The sequence below is a fragment of the Ipomoea nil genome, unplaced genomic scaffold, assembly GCF_001879475.1.
Source record: "Ipomoea nil cultivar Tokyo-kokei standard unplaced genomic scaffold, Asagao_1.1 scaffold2942, whole genome shotgun sequence".
Taxonomy (NCBI): Eukaryota; Viridiplantae; Streptophyta; class Magnoliopsida; order Solanales; family Convolvulaceae; genus Ipomoea; species Ipomoea nil.
In genome coordinates this window covers 1,839,883-1,862,653 of record NW_017619370.1, presented here as the reverse complement: position 1 = coordinate 1,862,653, position 22,771 = coordinate 1,839,883, and the positions used below count along the sequence as shown (strand labels likewise).

General features: G+C 39.2%; 2 long non-coding RNA genes across 2 annotated transcripts in view; one reads left to right on the top strand and one right to left on the bottom strand.

Annotated features, from left to right (window-relative positions):
• Nucleotides 1-18,324: 18,324 nt before the first annotated feature.
• LOC109162488 overlaps nt 18,325-22,771 on the bottom strand; it is a 19,343-nt gene continuing 14,896 nt past the window's right edge. The window contains exon 3 of the long non-coding RNA XR_002051100.1: nt 18,325-18,593. This is a non-coding gene — a long non-coding RNA (uncharacterized LOC109162488). The remainder of the gene's footprint in view (nt 18,594-22,771) is intronic.
• LOC109162489 overlaps nt 19,012-22,771 on the top strand; it is a 10,600-nt gene continuing 6,840 nt past the window's right edge. The window contains exons 1-2 of the long non-coding RNA XR_002051101.1: nt 19,012-19,025; nt 21,408-21,413. This is a non-coding gene — a long non-coding RNA (uncharacterized LOC109162489). The remainder of the gene's footprint in view (nt 19,026-21,407; nt 21,414-22,771) is intronic.

Below are 22,771 nucleotides of genomic sequence, written 5' to 3'. Positions count from 1 at the left end.
TGAGTATTGAATTTTCAGGATTTTTAGGAATAAATCATCAATTAGGTTAGGATTAATTACTTAATTAATCCCTAAATAGAATTTGGATTTACGGGGTGTCACATGGTTTCTCTTGTCTTTGTGTCCAGGATTTTCACAAGCTTTTCTTCGTAGGATAAGGCATCATCCAAACACACTATTTCGGGTTGTAGTACGTGAGTCACGTCGTGTATATATTTCTTTAGTTGCGACACGTGGAATACGTTGTGTACCCGCTCTAGTTCGACTGTCAATGCGAGGTCGTAAGCCAAGTTCCCGACTTTTTCCAGGATTTCGTAGGGACCAATAAATATAAGACTTAGCTTCCCTTTCTTCCTGAATCTCATCACTCCCTGAGTGGGTGAAATCTTTAGCCAAACCTTTTCTCATGCGGAGAATTCAGCTTGTTTCCTTCCTACATCGGCGTAAGACTTTTGGCAGTCCTATGCAGCCTTCATTCTCTCCTGTATGTGTTTGACTTGAATTATAGTGTCTTGTAAATACTGTTGTCCCAGAGTCACTGGATTGACCATGTCTTCCCAACATATGGGAGTCCTACACTTTTGGCCATATAGCGCTTCGTAGGGTGCCATACGGACCCTTGCATGATAGCTGTTGTTGTAAGAGAATTTGATTAGATCTAGATGTTCCTCCCATGTTCCCTGGAAGTCTAACATACAGGCTCTCAACATATCTTCGAGAGTTTGGATCGTCCTCTTGGTTTGGCCGTCGGTAGTGGGGTGGAAGGCGGTGCTTAATTTTAGTCTTGTCCCCATGGCCGCTTGCAGTGATTTCCGGAATTGCGAGAGGAATCTGGGGTCTCTATCAGAAATGATGTTTCGTGGAACCCCGTGATATTGGACTACCTGATTTATGTAGGCTTTGGCTAGTTGTGTCATTGTCCACATCTCTTGCCCCTAAGTCACATAAGGCTCTCTGAACAAGGGATCCTCCAATAACATAAGGGATAGAGAAACTCTCAGGATCCCTAAGCTTTGGAAGAAGCTTGTTTTGAATTAAGGCACTGCATTCTTCACTTACTGCTACTGCCTCACAATCTTCAGATCTCCTCTTGTTGGATAGAATTTCTTTCAAAAACTTAACATACGAGGGGATCTCAGTGATTGCATCAAGCAAAGGAATGGAGGTATCCAGTTGCTTGATTAAACTCAAAAAATTTTCCCTTCTTTCCTCTACCTTAGATTTCTTGAATTTTTGTGGGAAGGGTAGAGGTGGTGTATGTTTCTTCACGGGCTCAATTTCCTGTATCTCATCTTTCTTGTCTTGGGCAACAACATCTTCATTCACTTTCTCATTCTCATCTTCCAGGTTCCTCTTGACAAATTGTTCACTGTTGGGATACGGAGGATCCAGTAGTTGCTTTCCACTCCTAGTAGTGATGGCATTCATGTGTTCTCTTGGATTTTCGGTAGAAGAAGGCAGCTTCCCTGTGACTTTAGTACTGGAGGTGGAAACTTGATTTGATAACTGATTTTCTAACATCTTATTGTGGGCACTTAACTGATCCACCCTCTCTGTAAGCTGTATATGAGACTTAAGCAATTTTCCATCAAAGCTTCCAAATTTGACGAGCCCGGTGCTTCCACATTAGGCAAGGTTTGCCTAGGCTGATTTACTGGAGCTTGATATCCTTGATTTTACCTGAACTGTTGTGGAGGACCCCCTCTGAAATTCTGTTGTCCCTGAAACCCTGGTGGTTGAACTCTATTACCCAAGTGTTGGGGATTAGCTGCCCTAGCTGGATTACTCCAAGAAAAATCAGGATGGTTCCTTGGTGCACTTGGGTTATAGGTTCCTGGTTGTTGGAATGTCTGTTGTGGCTTACCATACCTTATCAAATCAACTTGTTCCATTATGGCTTGAGAATCAACACTGGGACACTCCTCTGAATTATGCTCTCCTCCACAAAGCTCACACATCATTATAGGTCTTGGAGGAGTAGAAGATGTAGGAACATTACCTGCAGTCTGATTCTTGAAAGCAATCTGAGCCAACTGTTGAATTAAAGTAGCCACATTATCAACCTTAGCCGACAAAGCTGATATATGCTCACCATCATTCACACTTCCCACCAATTTCTGGGAAGATTTATCTGAGTACCAAGTTGTTCCATTCATTGCAACCTTTTCCAATAATTCTTCAGTATGATCTGGGTCCAGGACTATAAATGATCCTCCCGATGAAGCATCAACCAGGATTTTTGAATTATCCAGTAATCCCTCATAGAAAGCCATCATTAAGTCCCAACTCTAAATACCATGATGTGGGCATTGTCTCTTCATCTCCTTGAACCCCTCCCATAACTCTGCCAAAGACTCACCAGCTAACTGTTTGAAATTTTGAATCGCTCTCCTCATTTTCTGAGTCTTGGATATGGGATAAAATCTCTTCAAAAACTCTCTGTGCAACTGGTCCCAAGTTTCAAAATAATTCGCCGGATAAGAGACAAGACAACTGTTAGCTTTATCCTTATAGTGAATGGAAAAAGGTGAAGCTTGATAGCATCATTTGGGACTCCATTAATTTTGAAAGTACTGCAGATCCTCAGAAATCTTGCAATGTGAGCATTAGGGTCTTCTGTTGGTGATCCACCAAAAGGATCTGAAGCAGCCATATGAATAATAGCCAGTTTGATTTCAAAATTATTAGCATCAAACCCCGGCACATTAATACTTCCATGTTCCCCTACATCTGGAGCAATGTAGTCTGACATGGGCCTCCCAACGCGTAGTGGTTGATTGGCTCCATCTTCATTGAGGGCCAAATTGTTCTGATTCGCCTCCTGCGCCATCCTGCCCTGTTTTCTTAAGAACTTGACCTGCTTTTCAATCTCCGGGTTAAAAGGTTCTAATCCTTCATTCCCCGAAGAGCGAGTTCGCATACAACACCAAGTCCGCTGATAACAGAAACACAGCTCAACACAAGAAACTCGTTATCGGTTAGCGAAAATAAAAATAAAGTAAAAAGAAAATAGACTAGACTCCTAAAGTAGGACTTTCGCTAATGTCAGTACTTAACGGCACTTCCCCGGCAATGGCGCCAATTTGATTGCGGTAATTTAGGCAAACAAATAATACCCGGAGTATTCGGGTAATCGATCCACAGGGAAATGGGGTACTAAGCACTAGCTACTTGGTTACTCATATGGAACTAATCTAAACGAAACTTGAAGATTTGATAATTGTAGAAAATAAAAAACGGAATAAACTAATTAACAAGGTGTTGTAAGCAATAGAGCAAAGCAGGATTCTTGGGATCACAATGTTTAATCACCTAGTGCCAATCAAAGTTGTAATATTTAGTTTGGAATTAAGACTGGTGTGAGAATGCAAAGTAGAATTCAATTACTCTCGTAATCTCTACCCCTAGTGAATTTCCACTCTCGTGGCTTAAACACTCAATAAGAACAAAGAATATCATTCATTTATTCCCAATTACTACCACCTCTCGATGTGCAACAATCTAGAATAAATTCCCCAACCAATTTACCCTTTCTCAAGGTGCAACAGTCAAGTGCAATCGTGTGTGCCCTAATTTATTCCTAACTCTCGTTATGACATGAACATGGCTATGTAGCGGCCTTTAATTACTTGCAACAACATATTAAAACAAGATTGCAACACAAATCATAAAACCAAACGTAAATATATTAAAGAATTAAAGAACTAGGCACATAGGTTCATAAACAAATTCACCCAAAAATCCCTAAGGGTTTTTAGCCATTCATGGCCATAATAGCAATCAATACAATCTTGAAGAATAAACAAACAACAATAGGAATAAGAGAAAGAGGGAAAGAATTCTCCCGAATCTTCCTAGCCAATTCTCTACTCCAAAGCCAATTGTCAATCTTGAAGTTGGTCCTCTTGGATTTTGCTCCTTTTTTTGCCTTCCAAAACCAAAATCTGAAAAAAAAAATAATAAAAAAAAGAACTCCAGGGTTGTTGGAAGATGATCCTTTTATAGTTGAACCCAATGGAATTATTTTAGGAAAGTTTGAGACTTCCAAATATTTTAGCAATATGCACTCTCGACGCGTCGAGCCTCTGATCTGGGCACGGTCTTTGGTTACAGGATGATCTCAACGCGTCGAGCAACGGGCTCAACGCGTCGAGGCTGTGATGCCTCAACATCTTCCTCTTTTTGACCCATTCGTGCTTGAAAATCTCCCCTTGCTTTTGCACTTAACTTGTAATGGTTAAAAAACACTACCAAACACCGTAAAACATTCAAACAAGTGTATAATCATATCCTAATGAGAAAGCAAGGAAAACATGTATTAAATAAGCAAAATTAAAGAACTTAAGCTACTGAGATGATTCAAAATAACAATAAAAACATGCACAAATGTGATTAAATCAGAAGTTACTTCTTCTTCCTCTGCTCCAAGGGCCATAAGACAATCTTCAATTGAACTCAACTCAATTGATTTGCATACTAGCGCCGTATCATTATCTGAGCTTGAGCTTTCATCGTTTGATGATTCATCCGATTCATCATCTTCGTTTGGCTCATTGCTAACTGGAGCTTTTCGTTTGTTACGTTTGAATCTTCAATCTTTGTTGTCGAATTTATTCCGTGTAGATTCAACATTCTTGCCTTGATTTTTGCTAATGATCGGATACACACATATATACACATATATACATATATACAATGCACACCTTGATGTTGCATCATCCAACATCCCAGAACATGGTGCACGGAAAAAGTCAACTTAGGATGCGGTACACGTGTGTGCATTATGTTATAGAGACATGCACTATCCACTAATCTAGATAAACAGTCAAGATTAGTTCTCAAGTTCACATGTTAATATAGGTTCTCATATGAAGTTATATATATATATATATATATATATATATATATATATATATATATATATATATATATATATATACACACACACACACACACTTCGGTATACGTACAGAAGAAAATTTGTAAAAAAAAAAAAAATAAATAAAAAGTAATTAAAAAGAAAGTGACATATGTACTTTTTCAGTAAATTGCAATCTTGTGTCACTACTGGAAATTATGAAATTTCCGACCACCTGAAAGTGAACTTAAATCAAATTGATACTAAAAAGTGGTCGGAAATAGCAACAAATGTTTTTCCGGATACCAAAAGTGGTCGGAACAAGACTTTTGACTTGATTTAAGATCACTTTCGGGTGGTCGGAAATTTCAGAATTTCCAATAGTGTGTGGTGAGTTATGATATTCTCTTTAATTGTAAAGTGTTATCTTTCTTAAAATAGGTAATGTAGTATGTAGTAAACATGGTAGGAGTGTCAAAAATACAATATATTTGTAAGATAGTTTTTAAACCTGGTGCCAAAATGGGTAAATATGTAATTCAATAAGTTTTATATTTTCCTATACTTACTCTGAGGAAGAATCTTACCCTCAATAATCCGGAATCATTTTTGTTCATTTTAAGGAATTTGATATTCCGACTTTTTAAATTTCCAAGACTACTTAAAAGCTTTTGTAACTCCATTTTCCCAACTCAAAAAATTTCCAAGACTACTTAAAAGCTTTTGTAACTCCATTTTCCCAACTCAAATAGGGACCGTACACTTGAGAATTAATTTTTTATTCAGTCATTCTTCATTTTTAGCGTATAATATATTAAATTAAACCTGTAATTCTCTAACTTAAGAAAATCTGAATTCCACTCGATCTAAACTAAACCGGAAGTAGACCTCACTAAAAATTATACCACAAAATGATCACTTTCATGCATTTTTTAAATAATTTTTTAAACATGGTGAATTCTTTGTTAATAGCTTCAACACAATTTTACCGTTTCTGTTGGTGTCAACACAATCACATTGTTAATAGCTTTTTTAATATTTAATAAAATACAAACACACATATATAATATTCTTTTATATTAAAAATGAGATGTGTAATTTATAATGTGTTCTCTATTCAAATTATTTTATCAAATTAATTATGTTTCATATTTTGTTATGAATATTTTTAATAAAATTTCGATGTGTTTTATTTTTCACCCATATCCAACAATATTTATACCTATATTTCTTGGGTATTTTTTTTAATTATCTCTTTTGTTTTAATGTTTCGCCTTCACTCGAAAAAATTGATGAATCCGTCCCTGCTTCTTCGCCCCCTCTCAACAAAATTCCTGGCTCCGTCTCTTTATATTCTTGTCATAGACTATAATCTTTTGGTATAAGATTTATTAATTCACAAGTATTTTATTATACTCTCAATTATTTATTAATATTTTTAAATGTTTGCATATAAAAAGGATATAATAGAAATTTTAAAAGAAAATTTTAATTGATTTTTGAAGTAATTTAATTATTTTCTTTTCCGGATAATACAAAAGCGTGTTAATGAATTTTTTGTTGGATTGTGCAAACTTACCACTTTGAGAGAAGTGGAATACAGTCTGGAAAGTTATAAAAGTAACATTAATTTCATTGTTGTGGAATAATGCAAAAGTGAAGGTGACTTCACAAATTTTTGGTCCTTAAGCTACAAATATGTAATGGAGAAAAACAAAACGATAGTAAATAAAATAATGCATTTCATTAGATAGATTTTCTAAATAAAAAAAAAAAGAGTTTCTTTATTAAAAATATAATAATTTTAAAAGGAATATAAAATTTGTAAACAAGGACTTGGTTAATGTTGATTTTATTTTTAAATGAGGTGGCGTCTTTTCATCCACCACCGATTTATAGCATCTATACATTGGCGGTGTATCAAATATTTTTTCTTTCTACTCCACACACAAAACCTTGATTTAAACACTTGTATTGAGCTGAGATCTATATAAAAAAAAATAGCTAATTAAAGTCCGCCAAATCAAAAAATAAATTTAAGAGAGTAAGATTTAAGAGTACATGTAGTAAAACTCTTTACTTTTCCAAAAGTGAAGTAAAGATATTCCAATTTATGAATTACTTGAAACACGTGATTGTCATTTCTAAACCAACTTTCAATTATTCAGCTGATTTTTATTAGCAAATGCAAAGACTATAAAATGGACCAGCATATCAGCTTTTTATCATCTTTCTTATATAATTATTTTTTCTTACGTTAAGAGGTGGTTTGTTGCGTTACCAATTACCATTAGTTAAATTTTTAGAAAAATAATTAATAAGAATATATTTGTTGAAAATAATTTTGTTAGAAAGCTTAGTTAACATGGTTGGTGTTACTAGTATAATAATAATAATAAATAAATTATTTAGAAAGTTATTTTAAACATTTGATTCATTTATGTTTTCATAGGATTAAAAAAAAAAAAAAATCTCCAATGTACTCCTGTCACATATAAATATAAAATACTAACACAGATCATTAACACAAAATAATGAAGTGGACTCTTATATATGTACACACACACTTTGTCGATAAGATACTACAGGAAAAAAAAAAAAAAAAATTCTGCCAACAAAAAAGTAACTACATATGCACTTTTTCCTTGAGTTTCAATCTTTGTGGCAAGTTGTAACCTTTTAATCGACCTTTAATTGTTTACGACATTTTTAGCCTTTTTTAGATTCTTGACCATGTTCTTTTGCTAATGTTGAAAATTTGTATAGAGAATATTTTTGTCACACATTTCTCATTAATAGAACAAAAGTACAAAACCGATATAAAAGAATTTTTAAAGGGAATAAATCATGTGGTCTATTATCAATGCAAATTTGAATAGAGAATACTTTTGTCACACATTTTTCACTGATTGAACAAAACCCAATTAAAAAGAATTTTTAAAGAAGGGAATAAATCATGTGGTCTATTATTGATAAGATATGCATGCATGCAATTGTATTGTGCAAAGTTAAGTTATGCGTGGAATACAATCTGAAAAGTCATAAAATTTCTTTTTTGTGGAGAATAATGTAAAAGTATCGATCCCTTTGCCTAAGTATAATTTGTTGAAGGTGACAATAAAACGTAAGTAATACTACATTAACATTCACTTTCAACTTTCTTTCAAAAAAAAAAAAAAAAACATTCACTTTCAACTTAGATGACAACTCATGTAATGTATAGACATGCACACTCTATCATTTGTACTGAATTCTCTTATTGAAACATACTACATGTATTTCTCAAGGAACTAAATTTATACCTTAAACGTACGTACTCACAACTAAATTGAGTAAAATTTTATATTTTTAAAATTTTAAATAAAATTACATTACATGAACAGATACTATAACAGAGTCAATGTACTAATAAAAAAATAGAGTTACATTACACTCACAATTAATTCGAGTTAAGCATGTCCAGAAACACGTCATCAGTGCATTATGCAATAGCCATGACGTATAATTGCACAAAAAATATCTAAAATGATTCTTTCAACCATTCAGGTGTTCTTTTTATTACTAAATAATAATTAAAAAAAAAAAAAAAACCAGTACAGCCTCTAGGTTTATCCTTTGTTTTAATTTGTTTTTTATTTTAAAAATTTTTAACGTTAATCAAGTCATACTTTCCACATCCTTTAAATTATTATTAATTTTTTGAATGAGAATAAGGAAATCTATAATCATTACTTATACCTGTAAATTAGTTTAAGTTGTCTATATAACTTATTAGCTTAAACTAAGATACTGAGAGTCGAATTTGAAACATTGTAATTATCAAGCGAACACTTAACTAATTTGAAACATTGTAATTATCATCCGATACTAACATAGTGGAGATGGCGACTTAAGTAAAGGCTATTTGGGTTTCGTAAGGTTTGCAATGAAGTAATCTAAAGAGGAAAAGGCTAATGGCAAGTATTGAGAATGAAGAATTTAGAGTATGAGCTACATACTATAGTCTTCTCAAAGGGTAGTAGCTAATAATAGTACTTGTATTGGGGACAAACTTCCCCTCTAGAGCCAACTTTTACCATGGTCATGTTTGGTGTCATTTTTGACAATTTGACCATCACACACCACAAAAAAAAAAACTATTTGGTAAAGCAACCGCAAACCGTTACTTTTGCAGACACTACATTTTACATCATTTGCAATTAGCGATTTGGGAAAAATCTAAATTTTCCCCAAAACACCCTTTATATATATATATATATATATATATATATATATATATATATATATATATATATATATATATATATATATATATAGAGAGAGAGAGAGAGAGAGAGAGAGAGAGAAGAAATTAAACTTCTAATGGTTCATTCAGAAAGGAGCCTCAAAGCTTCATCCCCACTTTTTTCACCGATGTGGGATGGTTGGAAAAGTGGAAAAACAAAAGGCCGGGGAGCAACGCGTAGCTCCCTTTTTAAATAATAATAATAATAATAATAATAAGCCGGGAAGGTATTCGTCATGAGCCGCACACAGGCTGGTCTTGAAAATGAGGGCAACTTCGACACAGAAAACATGGCCCTAGGAGACGAGGATCCCGCGAATCCATCAGAAGAAAATCAGGGAGAAGAATTCTGCTTAGGATGATCTGTGAACCCCTGTAAACCACCCTCTTAGTGAAATCACTTGTTTATTTTAATTATTTAGAAATTTTTATAAATAAAAGATAAAGTCAATTAAATTAGCGTGAGAAGGAGGACTAACCCCATAGACCCACGAGTCACAAACCCAACACACGGTGGAGGCAAAAGTCCGACAATGGGATCCGGTCAAACCACTTGCCACTTTGGGTCAAAAGAAGGATAGAAAAAACCCAAGGGATGCACAACAAAAGGGACTAATTGTAACACCCCGTGTTACGGCCTCCAATCCCGGATTAATTATTTAATTAATTCCGTTAATAATAATTAAAAAGGATTTAAATTGGTTAGGATTCCCTTTAATCAATTAATGTGGTCCACCATGGATTGTAGACCCTTGCCTAAACTAGAGTCTTAAGCCTATTAGGAATAAAGAGAGTAAACATTTTACTAGTCAGATTCTAATTAGGAATCCCAGACCTGTATATCTATTAGGAATAAAGAAAGTAGGCCTTTATTATTCAGATTATGATTAGGATTCCTGATTCTATAAATAGGGGACTAGAAAGCAATTAGAACCCTTACCACCCATAGTTATATTACACAAAAATATTCCCGGGAGATTCCCCACCACCAAGCCTAGGGAGATCAATCGGATGGGAAATCTTAGAGAAGAACCTTAATAGCCAAGGGATGATTAACTAAGGCTAAGAGGTAACCCATGTCTTAACAAAACCTATTTTCTTTGCTATAATTATCTTCTTTGGCTTCTTCTCTACGCTTGTGTCTTGATGAATCGTTTATGATATTGATGATATGATCTTGATAATTGGTGAGATGATTTTATGTGTGATCTTGATGATCTTGATGATGATAAGAGGTTCTTGATGATTATGTGATGTTCTTGATGAATCTTGATGTTTCTTGATGTTAAAAGATGAACTATGATCTTGATGATTTAAATATGATTAGAGCCCTAGGATGAATCGTGAAATTCGTATTGTGATATTCTTGATGTATTTGGATGGGAATTCGCATGTTCGGGGGTTGATTATGTTTAGAAATCATGATAGGATGTGTGCTGTATGGTTCTTGCTTTTGATCCGTTAATTGTCTACGTAGTGTCATCAATTGCGTTTAAAAGTGTCTAAGCATGGTTTCGGGACGTTTATTTTGATAAAGAGTCAGTGGGGGGGTAGGTGGGGGTAGGGGGACCCGCCACCTACCCGCTGCCCGAAAGTGACGCCGCCGGCAGCGAGCAGCCGGCGGGCAGACGACTGCCCGCCAGGCACCCGCTGCCCGGAGGTTTATCACCGGCGGGCAGCCGGCGGGTGATCCTCCACCCACCGGCTACCCGCTGGAAATTGCCCAACTTGGGACTTCGGCTTCCCCGTTTGATGTTTCCCCGACCCTCGAGGTGTCCCAACGGACTCCGTTTATCGTGCCTAAATCTAGTTTGATGTTTCGGGTACCGTTCGTAGGATAAAAGAGTCTTATATATCGCATGCTAGTCGAATTGGTATCCGATTGGCATAGGTGAAAGAAGTATGAACCCCTTAGGATTAATCCTAGTATGTGGATGACCACGCATAGGTTTCATTATACATTTTCTCCCTTTCCCCAATGTGTTAATGTGGGTTGCATGTGCTTGTTATGTGTTATGCATGCATGATACCCCAATTTGGTTGCGATCAAATTGGTTATTCCTGAGCTGCGGTTCAGAAGCTGGATGCGGTCAGAATTACACTCTTGGGCTGCGGTCCACCGTTTGGTTGCGATCAAATGTTTTACATGAGCTACGGTTCATATTCCTGGCTGCGGTCAGATGATCACTCTTGGGCTGCGGTCCAATGTTTGGTTGCGATTAAACATTATGATGAGCTGTGGTTCATCGGTCGGTTGCGATCGACCCCCTCGTGTTGCGATACGAGGCAGGGTGCTGCGGGGCCGTGTCAGAGCTATATGCGCTGACCCTCATGTATGGGCATGCGATTGGTCCTGTGGCGCCACCAAAGTATGCTTGTGTGATGAGATACGAATGGAATGATGATATGAATGAGATGAAGTGAATCTGTGATCATAGGATATATGCTAGTATCTTTATATGCTTGGTTATAACGGTTGAATGTGCTTATCCCTATCTGACGAGTCTATTCCGGTTTTAAAACCAGAGTTTCCTAGGATATATCTTCATGCTTCAAAATGGTTTTTCTTATATCTATATCTATATATACTTATACGGTATTTCAACGCGTTAGAGTGGGTTACCAGCATCATTCGCTGAACAGATATATTTGGCTTTCAGGCACAGCTGATTAGTTCCCAGAGAGCGCTAGAAGAGCTTGGAGTAGATAGATAGTTTTCCTTTTTGGCCTGCGTGCCTCAATGATGTTTCGAGGATAATTAGTTAGTATCGAGGATAATTAGTTAGTTTAGCCTGTGCATCTGAGTCCTCCAACTCAGATGTGGCATAGCACCCCGCACCCTTATGTTTAATAATACTCTATTTTGGAATTTAATGAGAATTCACCTTTATTATATAAGTTTTAAAAGTTTCAAACTTGGATGTGGCATAGCACCCCGCACCCTTATGTTTAATAATACTCTATTTTGGGATTTAATGAGAATTCACTTTTATTATATAAGTTTTAAAAGTTTCAAACTTTTGGGGTGTTACACTAATACTACTAATGGAAATGGAACCTTGAACCTCTCACATATAAGATTAAAGCCTTAACCACTAGGCTATGAGCGTTTCTTGAAACCTTAAGGGAACGCTCCCTTCTTAAACCCCCTTAAATCCCTAAAACCCACAAAATCCCCAAATCAAAAACCCTTCTTCTTCTTCCTCCCACACAATCGCTCTCTCTCCCTCTCTCTCTCTCTCTCTCTCTCTTCCCCCTCCACATCACTGAAGAGACACCCATCGCACAACCACCGTCAACCACCCGACGTCCGACTGCCTAGCTTCCGTCGGAGACCCGTCGCCGCCATCACGCCAGCCGATGACCCCAGCGCGACACCGTCACCCGCCGCGACCAGACCGCACACCACCACGATCGACGCTCGCCTCCACTTTCACTCGCCCGACCAACCCCCGCTGCCGCACGCAGCCTCCTGCTCCGCCAAGGTTAGACGCTCCCTCGCCGCCGGCCCCGGATCGCCACCGAAGTCAAGCCACACCGCCACCCCCGTTACCGGAGTCCCGCCGGAGCCACGTCGGAAAAACACCACTTCTTGGAGAATCTCACAATGCCGAAAAAGCCCGTTGGTATCCGAACCCCGGAATGGAACAACACTGACTACACGGTGATCGGAGGTAAAGCCCTCGAACCCGACCAATTTTCTTCGGAGTTGGTCGATATGCTTAATTTCCAAGGGCTTTTGGATACCTATCTCACAATCAAAGGAGATACGTACCCCGAGTTGGTGAAGGAATTCTATTGCCACTTGATAGCCACCAAACGAGGGGACAAGTTGGAAGTCACCTCCAAGGTCCGGGGAATATAAATAGTGCTCTCCGAGGGCCGCTTGGCCAAACTCCTGAAACTGACCACCACGGGTGTGTCAGACTATGACCGAAAGGCATGGATCGGTACCCAAGGCACAGGGTACAAAGATTACCTCGGGTACCTACTAGGAAAGAAAGATGGCTTCACTTCGGCCACCCGACCAAACAGAAAATGGCTAACCACCGAACAGAAGTTGCTAGTCATGATTGTAACTGACAGCTTGTTGCCCACGAACAACAAGAGCAAGGACGTGGGGAGCTTAGAGTGCACCTTTGCCTACTTCCTTAAGCATAAGGTCAAGTACAATCTGCCCGCCCTTATGCTGAAACACATGGAATTCTGCAAGTCTAGCAACCGGCTCAGCTTACCCTACGGGATGATCCTAAGTTGGATCATGGAAAGAAAAGGGGTGGACCTAAGCCACACAGAAACAAAACCCATGAGTGGAATGGTTTTCAATGCCCAGAACCTCCGCCGCAATGACATCTACCATGTCGGAGAGGAACAGTACATCACCCTCGAGGAGGTTTGCTTGAAGCCCACAGAAGAACGGCGAGAGTTGGTTGACCAGTTGGAAATCTCCAACAAGAAACTGAGACGGGCAATGCAAGACTGTGGGGAACAAGAGAAATAGGAAGAAGACAACGAGCCTAACCCACCTGCACCCACACAAGAAAGAGGGAACCCGGAAGGCCAAGATGAAAGATCCGTCAATGAGCGCATCCTCGCACAACTCACCCGGCAGAACTGAATCATGGATGAAGGGTTCTCATCCCTAATCCTCGCAACACACTCATTGGATCGGAGAGTGGCGGCAATCGAGGCCATGTTGGGCACGCGCGGGGCGTCTAGCTCGGGAGCAGGAAACCAAGGTAGACCCAAACTTTCCAAACACCACCTCACCAAGCTCCACTCTACCCCCAGCAAACGACATGTGGAGCCACATTTCCTAAATTCAGGAGGCCAAATACGTGAAGTCCAGCGGTGAAAGAATGGATCCACGCACATGCTTCAGGGACGAAGCCTCTTGTAAGGGGGGAGGGGGGAGGGTGTAACACCCCGTGTTACGGCCTCTAACCCAAACTAATTATTTAATTACTTACCCTTAAAAGAGAACTGAATTCCCTTAATTAATTAGGAAGGGTCCACCATAGACCATGGACCCTTAGAATAAGTAAATCCCTACTATTCAGACCCTAATTAGGACTGTTAGATATATATATATAAGGACATAGGAGGCACCTAGAATTCACACCACAATAGATTCCACCACACAAGAATTCCCCTATCACCAAACGTAGGAGAAATCAAGAAGCGGAGATCTTAGAGAAAGAACCTTAGTAGCCAAGTATTCTAAATTAAGGCTAAGAGGTAACACATGTCTCAACAAAACCTATTTTCCTTGCTATAATCTTCTTCTTTGGCTCCATTGATATGAAATTCTATACTTGTATCTTGATAAAGCTTTTATGATGATTATGATATAATCTTGATGTTTATGAGATGATCTTATGTGTTGATCTTGATAATCTTGATGTTTATGAGAGGATCTTGATAATTGTGTGTTGATCTTGATAAACTTGATGTTCTTGATTTTAAAGAAAAAATTATGATCTTGTGCTTTAAATATGATTAGAGCCCTAGGGTAAATCGTGGTTTTCATGTTATGATATTCTTGGTATATTTGGGCGGGATTTTGCATGTTCGGGTATTGAGTCTTGATTATGTTTAGGAGTCATGTTAATTAGGATGTATTTAATGTGATACTTGATCTTAATCCATTACTTGATTACGTGGTGTCATTGTTTGTGTTTAAATGTGTCTGGACATGGTTTCGGGTTCCACGAAAGATCCCGGGACCAATTTATTACATAAGAGTCAGTGGGGGTAGGTGGGGGCAGGGGTACTCGCTGCCCCAATAAGGCCGCCGGCAGCGGGTAGCCGCCGGGCACCCGCTGCCTTATGTGTGCCGCCGGCGGGTGGAGGACCACCCGCTGGCCACCCGCTAGAAATTCCATGTGGAATTTGGTGGTTTTCCCCGTTTGATGTTTCCCCGTGCCCCGTGGTGTCCCATTGGACCCTGTTTGTCGTGCCTGAGTCTAGTTTGATGTTTCGGGTACCGTTCGTAGGATAAAAGAGTCTTATGTATTGCATTCTAGTCGAATTGGTATCCCGTTGGCCTAGGTGAAAGATGTATGAACCCCTTAGGCATATCTCTTGTAATGTGGTTGAGCACGCATAAGTTTTATATACATGTTTTCCCCCTCCCTATGTGCTAATGTGGGTTGCATGTGCTTGGCTATGTGTTATGTGTGCATGATACTGTTATGATCAAAACGGGTTCACAACACCAAATTTACAATAGCAACTTGAACGGGAGATATTGAGAATAAATTCTAGTGTAAGATTTAAAATAAATCATACACAAAGCAAGGCAATTTGAAGAAGAATTTTTTCTGTATTGGCAAAAGGATAATACAATAGGAATTACAAATATAACTCTCTATTTTCTCTCTACAGAATTTGCTATGCTACTGGAAATTTTCGGATGGGATGATCCAAATGAATGAAGGATGTTGCATATTTATAGCAACCAAAAAAGTCTAGAGAATTCTTAAGCATTTAATATTATATTAAATGCCTAGGAACTTGCAATGCAAGAAACTTCTCCTGCAAATTTCCCCAAGCAAAACCTATGCCCTAAAAACCTCATCCCTAGCTTTTCCCTTGAATAAAACCTATGCCCCATGCTTTTCCCCTTTACAAACCTATGCCCCAAGCATTTAATGCATTTGTCTTATTCAAACTTCATCCCAAGTTCCCTTAGGAAACCTCATCCCAAATTCCCTTAGGAAAACCTCTTCCCATTCCTGTTAGGTCAATTGAGGATCTACACCATACGAATTTATTGTTGGTAACAGGCTTTGTTAACATATCTGCTAGGTTATCTTTAGTATGGATTTTCTGTATATCCACACTTCCTTCTTCCAATTTCTCACGAACAAAGTGATACTGAACTCGTATGTGTTTCGTCTTGGAATGAAATGCTGGATTCTTTGTCAGGTACAAAGCGCTCTGACTGTCACAAAATAGAGTAATCTTCTCTAACTTGTGCCCGAGCTCCTCCAATAGCATTTGCGAGAAAATTACACTTTTGGTCCTGTGAGTATAGAGGTCTTGTTAATTTCAGTACTTAACTTCAAAAACTAACAATTTAGTCCTGTAACTATGCAATTTTTAACACATTTGGTCCTTCCGGCCAAATCACCGGCCAAATGTTGTCGGAAAAATATAAACTATATTTAATTATTTAATCATGGGGTAAATCCGTCATTTCACGTCTTCTTCTTCCTTCCCATCCCTTCTTCTTCGTTCTTCTTCTTCCTTCTTGCAGCGACGACCGGAAACTCAGCTCTAGGCTACAAGACAGCAAAAATAGAGGTGGCATATGATGAATTCTTCACCGGCAGATCACGTTGAAATCACCGGATATTCCATCCTCTCCGGCTTAGCCATGGGAATGAGGATTCTGATTCAGACCACTTTTTTTAATCTGCATTATCCCGTCTTCTCTCAGCTTCAGCGTCTTCGCCATTGTCGGCCTCACCGGAAGTTTCATTCTAGGCGTCACTGCTCTATCATTCGCCATCTCTGTCAGGAACATTTGGGCCAAAATGTTCACCCTCGACAATGAGATTATCGCATTGACCTCTCTGGTTCTTCCCATTATTTGCCTCTGCGAGCTCGGGAACTGCCCGCAAACCACCGGCTGCGTATATATATATATATATATATATATATATATATATATATATATACATATATATATATACATATATATATATATGTATATATATATATGTATATATATATATATGTATATATATATATATATATATATATATATATATATATATGTATATATATATATATATATGTATGTATCATGATTAAATTTAAGCTAGACATTAATTACGAATGCCCCAACCTGCATGTACAAGATAAAGGGTGGTCCAACACAAACATAATCCTGTATATAAGGTTATCCCATTGTGGTTTCTAGCTAAAATGTAATGTTAATATTAATTATTATTGTTGTTTGTGTTGGGCTGTTGGGTGGTGGGGTGCGAGATAGCTAGGTTAATTAAGCCGGTAATAGCAAAAGCTATACCAGAAGCTATAACTTCTGCAATGGCAATCTTCAGGGCGAGTTCTACTGCCATGGCGTATACGAGATATGCGAGGATGGGGAAGCAAACCAGAACTGCCAGAAAACCTGCTTGTCGGATCATAACCGGCAATGGATGCCTTAATATTCTCCTTGGGTTACATCGTGGGAGGGGACCCTATGCGGGAGGTGCCGGTGCTGCAACGGACGGCGATGCATAACATAATTTAACATAATTTCGTCTACTATGCTCACAGGAGCGTGGAGTCGTTGCCTCGTTTGAGTCGCCAAGATGGATATTCAAAATGTTGAAGCGGCAATTGTGTGAAGCCTGAAGAAGAAGAAGTCGGCAGAGGGATTAGCCCTGCAACGTCGCTGGCAAAAATAGGCTAGGTGAAGCCCAGATAAAATACTAGGAGGGAGATGGAGCGGTGGACGGCTCAGATTGCCTAGTTTGCCTCCAGCTGCTGCCGACTTACCACCATGCTTTCCACGTTCGTGCATTCATCCATGGCCGATTGATTATGAGTGTATTAAACAAACGAAAAAGAAGAAAGAACGATGAAGAAGAAATGACTTAAAATGACCCTTTTACCCCCAAAAATAAAAAATTTAAAAAGATTTAAGTTTTTTCCGGCATCATTTGGCCGGGAGGACTAAATGTGTTAAAAATTACATAGTTACGGGACTAAATTGATAATTTTGAAAGTCAAATACTCAAATTAACAAGACAACAATAGTCACAGCACCAAAAGTGTAATTTTCTCTAGCATTTGCAACCATATTTCCTCTTTACTAGCTTGAGTAGCCGCTATATATTCTGCTTCCGTCGTTGAAGTTGCCACAACCGACTGCAACTTCGAGACCCAGCTTACTGCTCCGCCAGCAAGAGTAAACACATAACCCGTGGTGGATTTACTACAATCAAGATTACCTGCATAATCTGAATCCACATAGCCTTTAATGACGAAGTCTGATCCTCCATAACACAATGCAATCTCTGAGGTACCCTTAATATATTTAAGGATCCTCTTCACAGCACTCCAATCCTCTCTACCAGGATTCGCCATGTATCGACTGACCGCTCCCACTGCCTGTGCAATGTCTGGTCTAGTGCAGATCACAGCAAACAATAAACTGCCCATTGCTGATGCATACGGTACTCGAGACATCTCCATCCTCTCTGCTTCGTTGCTAGGACTCATACTTGAGGATAACTTGAAATTAATAGAAAGAGGGGTAGAAATTGACTTACAATCTTGCATGTTGAAGCGCCGCAAGATTTTCTTCAGATAATTCTGCTGAGAAAGCCAAATCTTCCTATTATTTCTGTCTCGGTGAATTTGCATCCCTAGAATCTTGTTTGCTGGTCCCAAGTCCTTCATTTCAAATTCCCTAGCCAGTTGAGACTTCATCTCCGTGATACGATCATTGTTGGGGCCTACTACCAACATGTCGTCAACATATAATAGCAAGATGATAAACTGATTATCATCAAATCTCTTGTAATACGCGCTGTAACACCCCGAAATTTTAAAACTTTTCAATCTTATAATATGAAGGCAATTCTATTAAATAAATCCCAAATGGAGCATTCTAAACATAAGTGTCTGGGGTGCTATGCCACACCTGAGCTAGAGAACCCAGGTGCACAGGCTAACTAACTAAAATCCTCAATGTAATGTCAATACATAAGCATGGCACGCAGGCCGAAAGGGGAACTAACTAATCTACGCTTCGGATCTCTAGCGTGCTCCGGGGTCTACTCATCTGTGCCTGAAAGCCAAATATATCTGTTCAGCGAGAGATGCTGGTAACCCACTCCAACGTGTTGAAATACAATATAGGTATATATATATATATATATATATATATATATATATATATATATATATATATATATATATATATATATATATATATAGGAAAATCATTTTGAAGCAGGAAGATATATACTTAGGAGACTCTAGTTTTAAAACCAGGAATAGACTCAGCAAATAGGGACAAACACATTAATCAATGATAAACAGTTAAGTAGAGATAACATCATAAGGAATACGCGTCTAAGGTCACAGATCACTTTTCACTTTAATCACATCATCATACAGGCATCATTCATATCACATAATCATTGATGGCGCCACGGGACCAATCGCATGCCCCGAACATGAGGGTTAATGCATATAGCATTAACACGGCCCCGCAGCACCCTACCTCATACCGCGGCATGAAGGGAGTTGATCGCAACCAACCCTTTGAGAACCGTTGACGAACTCAACGTCGGACCACAATCCTACACACCGCTGACGCGCACAGTCGGTGGATTGTGATCCCCTTTACAAGGGGGGACATACGACCCTACACACCGTTGATGCGCACAGTCGGTGGACCGTAGCGGATCAAGCCCTACAAACCGCTGAGGGACTCAGTCGGTAGGCAAAGATCCTTGGAGACTACGACCCTACACACCGCTGTCCCATCACTCGGTGGATCGCAGCCAGCCGTAGCCCTACACACTGCCTGATTACTCAGGTCGGTGGACTACAGACTTCCTCGGGTTTATTGGCCCTACACACCGCCTGGCGCGTCCAGTTCGGTGGGAAATCATACCCGAGGCCCATGTGGACTGCAGCACAAGAAGTGAATCACTGACCGCAGTCAGGAAGATGAACCGCAGCTCATAGACAATCAATTCGGCCTTCAGCCAACTTCTGAACCTCAGCTCAGGAATCATCAATTCGGCCTTCAGCCGACTTCCGAACGACAGCTCGGGAACAATCAATTCGGCCTTCAGCCAACTTCCGAACCGCAGCTCGGGAACACCCAGTTTGATTGCAACCAAATTGGGGGATCATGCATCACATAACACATAGTAGCACGTAGTAGCACATTGGGAGGGGAAGACATATAAATAAACTTACGTGTGATCATTCACATACTAAGAATAGTCCTAAGGGGTTCACACAACTTCCACCTAGGTCAACGGGTTACCGATTCAACTAGCATGCAATTCCTAAGACTCTTCTACCCTACGAATGGTATCTGAAACACCAAACTAGACTCAAGCACGACAAACGGGGTTCGTTGGGACACCATGGGGGAGCGGGGAACATCAAACAGGGAAGCCAAAGACCCGAAGTGGGTAACAAACCATCGGATAGCCGGTGGGTGGAAGGCCACCCGCCGGCGACGATCCTCCGGGCAGCGGGTGCCCGGTGGGCAGGCGGCTGCCTGCTGCCGGTGGCGTTCTCTTGGGCAGCGGGTAGGTGGCGGGTTCCCCTACCCCCACCTACCCCCCACTGACTCTTTTATCACAATTACGTCCCGGGGTCCGTTGTGGAACCCGAAACCATGCTTAGACACTTTTAAACGCAATTAACAACATCACGTAGGCAATTAATTGATCAAAAGCAAGAATCACGTAGAACTCATCCTATTATGACCTCTAGACATAAATAACACCCGAACATGCGAATTCCCACCCAAATATATATCAAGAACATCATTGTAACACCCCGTATTACAGCCCCTAAATTAAAATAAATTAAATTATCACCCACCCTAAAAAGGGAATTAAAATCCATTAATTAGCTAAAAAGGGGTCCACCATGGTCCATGGGCCCTTTATCCCCAAAGCCAAACCCCTTAGTCCTATAAGAAATAGGATTAGTAAACGCATGCCACTTAGACCCTAATTAGGACTCTTAATTATATAAATAGGGACATAGGAGGCCCCTAGAACTCACACCACAAATAATCTCTCGCCACACAAGAAGTTCCAAGAATTCCATTAGGAGAAATCAAGAAAGGAGAAATCTTAAAGAAAGACCCTTCATAGCCAAGGAAATTAATTAAGGCTAAGAGGTAACTCATGTCTCAACAAAACCTATTTTCTTCGTTATAATCTCCTTCATTGGCCTCCTTCTATATGCTTGTGTCTTGATTAATACCTCTATGCTATTTGTGATATATTCTTGATGATTGATAAGATGATTTGTGTGTATTCTTGATAATCTTGATGATGAAAAGAGGTTCTTGACATTGATGTAATGATTCTTGACAAATCTTGATATTTCTTGATGTTAAAGATAAATTGTGACTTTGATGGTTTGGGGGGGATTAGAGCCCTAGGATGGATTGGGAATTTGTGTTGTAATGTTCTTGATATATATTGGGTGGAATTCGCATGTTCGGGTGTTGTTTACGTTTAGAAGTCGTGATAGGATGAGTTATACGTGATTCTTGCTTTTGATCCATTAATTGACTACGTGGTGTCATTAATTGCGTTTAAAAGTGTCTAAGCATGGTTTCGGGTTCCACAAAGAATCCCGGGACGGATTTGTGATGAATGAGTCAGTGCGGGGTAGGGGTACCCGCCACCTACCCGCTGCCCGAGGATCACCGCCGGGCAGGCGTCCGCCCGCCAGCAACCCGCTGCCGGGCAGTGATCTTCGGTAGGCAGCCGGCGGGTGATCCCTCACCCACCGGCTACCTGCTGGTCCGTTACCCACCCCGGGTCCCCGACTTCCCCGTTTGATGTTCCCCATTCCCCGTGGTGTCCCAACGGACTCCGCTTGTCGTGCTTGAGTCTAGTTCGATGTTTTGGGTGCTGTTCGTAGGATAAAAGAGTCTTAGGAATTGCATGCTAGTTGAATCGGTAATCCGTCGACCTAGGTGAAAGTCGTATGAACCCCTTAGGACTATTCTTAGTATGTGAATGATCACACGTAAGCTTAATTATATGTCTCCCCCTTCCCAATATGCTACTATGTGTTATTGTGTGTTAATATGTGTTATGTGATGCATGATCTCCCAACTTGGTTAAGATCAAGTGGGCTATACGGGCAGTTGAATGGGCTGAGAACCATCCCAACTGTTAACCAGGCCGGTTAAGATCGGTCAGGCATATAAAGATTATATAGGACTGAGGTCTACTATACAAGCAGTTGAATGTTTTTTGGTGTATTTGTGCATTTCATTGTTGTGCTTTTTCCTAACACTATTGGTGACTTTTGTTAAAACGTTCAAGCGGCCGCATTGCCGCACGGGAGGACGGATCCGCATTTGAACAATATATATATATATATATATATATATATATATATATATGTATGTATATGTATGTATGTATGTATCATACATACATACATACATACATACATACATACATACATATATATATATATATATGTATGTATGTATGTATGTATGTATGTATGTATGTATGTATCATACATACATACATACATACATACATACATACATACATACATACATACATACATACATACATATATATATATATATATATATATATATATATATATATATATATATATATATATATATATATATATGGGTTCCCATACGGTTGGGGGTGTCAGGTGCGGTTGTGCGATTAAATCTAAGCTATTGATCTTGCCTAAATCAATGTCCAAGATTAACAATGATTATAAAACACGCGGTGACAATTTGGTCTTTTTGCATCTAGGTCAAATTTAATGTGTGTGGTTTTTGTACTTAATGTGAGTGATTTTTGTACTGTGTGGCTTAAGGTGCTTCAGTTGTAGAATCTTAAGGTGCGTCGGCCTAA